At 43.2% G+C, this 2017-nt stretch overlaps 1 non-coding gene across 1 annotated transcript; it reads right to left on the bottom strand.

Moving 5' to 3' along the window:
* Positions 1-785: 785 nt before the first annotated feature.
* On the bottom strand, positions 786-857 carry Trnaa-agc (transfer RNA alanine (anticodon AGC)). Its single transcript has one exon. It is a non-coding gene; the product is annotated as a tRNA-Ala (tRNA).
* Between the last annotated feature and the right edge of the window lie 1160 nt (positions 858-2017).

The following is a 2017-nucleotide window of genomic DNA, read 5'->3' as shown; positions in this document are numbered from 1 at the left end:
AAAGGGCACGGCCGACTTCCTTCCCCATCTTCCCTAATCCGAGCTTGTGCTCCGTCTCTAATGACCTCGTTGTCGACGGGACGTTAAACACCAATATCCTCCTCCTCCCATAGTGCTTAGAGCCATCTGAACCATTATATCTCCGCAGTGTCTATTCACTGGCGCTGCCCCGGTGCAGTTTTTGATTATTCCTGTTATCTGCCGGTTTGGTATCTTGGAAAGCATTCATTCCATCGACAAATATGGATATGCTCACAGCAAGGTAGGAAGAAAACTCGTGATTTCTTCGATTTTCATCGCTTGCACAAAATCAATATATAATGGTCATACATACCTAACAACACGTTAATAACGCCCTTATTTCCCGTGAGTCCTCATGAACTTGTGCACCATGCCGTGATGGGGTGCACTGCGTGCCTTAGCGTCACAGATGGCAGGGGCAAACACAGTGGTGTGCTATCTGTGGAGAGGCCAGACTACCCGTGGTTCCTAAAGAGGAGCAGCAACCTTTTCAGTAGTAGCAGGGGCAACAGTCTGTTGACTGACTGATCTGGTCATTAGCTAATATGGCATCACTGCTCTCATACTGCGAACGGCTGAAAGCAAAGGGAAACTGCAACCACTATTTTCATTAAAAGCATACAACTCTAATTTCTGGTTAAATGATAAAGATATTTTCGAGAGTAAAATATTCCGGAGGTAAAACAGTGCCCCCAACCAATCTTCAGGAGAGGACTACTCAGTAGGATGCATGTATACAGACTGAAGCGACGAATGACAATTTTTACCATGGCCGGAATTCAAACCCAGGTCTCCTGCTTGCTAGGCAGATACGCTAACCACTACGCCACCCTGGCACAGTGGCTTTGCACAACTGCACGGACTACCCTAGCACGCCTACCTCCTCAGTCCAAATTCCCATCACTCCTGAGCCCTTCTGGAATTCCCCATAAACACAAACAGCATTGCAGAGGCCCTCCAACTGTATTGGAATAGCACCTCAGCATCGAACGAAACGGGGGTTCCAGTCTGAAATCCAGACATAGGTGCTTTAATAAAATATAACTGTATGGGTCCAGAGACCTTTTCAAGTCTCGAACATCTACGATGTATATATGCAGACTGAATATGGGTTGAGGAGGGAGGAATGCTAGAGTAATCGGTGCAGTTAATTCAGAGCCACTGTGCTAGGGTGGCGTAGTGGTTACCACATCCGTCTAGTGGACAGGAGACGTGGGTTCGAATACTGGCCTGTAATTTTACATAATAGATGTCTGAGACTTTAAAAGTTCTCTGCAGTCACACAGTTTCATTTGTTTCAGTGGAATATCACTGTTAGGAAAAACAAAACCGACATTCTACGGGTCGAGCTTGGAATTTTAGATCCCTTAATCGCGTAAGACTGTTACGGAATTTGCAAAGGGAAACGGATAGGCTGAAGTTAGATAGAGCTATAGTCTGCTAAGCGTGGTGGTAGGAAGAACAGGACTTCTTGTCAGGCTATAACACTAAATAAGATAGGGGTAAAGCAGGAATGTCTCTAATATTGAATAAGAAAATAGGAACGCTAGTAAACTGCTACGAACAGTGAACGCGTTATCATAGCCGAGATAGACACGAAGTCAGCACATACTAAATTAGTTAAAGTTTATTTGCTAACTACATCTGCTGATGAAGAGATTAAAACACTGTATTAAGAAATAAATGAAATTATACAGATAGTTAAGGGAGTTGAATATTTAATTGTGATGGGAGGCTCGAATTCGACAGCAGGAAAAGGAAGGACAGGAAAAGTGTGAAAATGGACAGGGAGAAAGGAATGAAAGAGAATGACGCCTGGTAGAATTTTGAGCAGAGCGTGATACATAATTTAAGAATAAGAAGATTGTATAAACGGAAGAGAGCAGGGTTTTTGATTGATTATGTAATGATAAGAACTCGAGGCCAGATATTAACCTTTAAGACATTTCCAGAGACATATGTGCACTCTGGCCATAATTTTAATGACTATGACTAT

Source organism: Schistocerca nitens, chromosome 8 (genome assembly GCF_023898315.1).
Source record: "Schistocerca nitens isolate TAMUIC-IGC-003100 chromosome 8, iqSchNite1.1, whole genome shotgun sequence".
In the NCBI taxonomy this organism is placed as follows: Eukaryota; Metazoa; Arthropoda; class Insecta; order Orthoptera; family Acrididae; genus Schistocerca; species Schistocerca nitens.
Note: the sequence above shows the minus strand (reverse complement) of the source record. Positions and strands in the feature narration are given on the sequence as shown.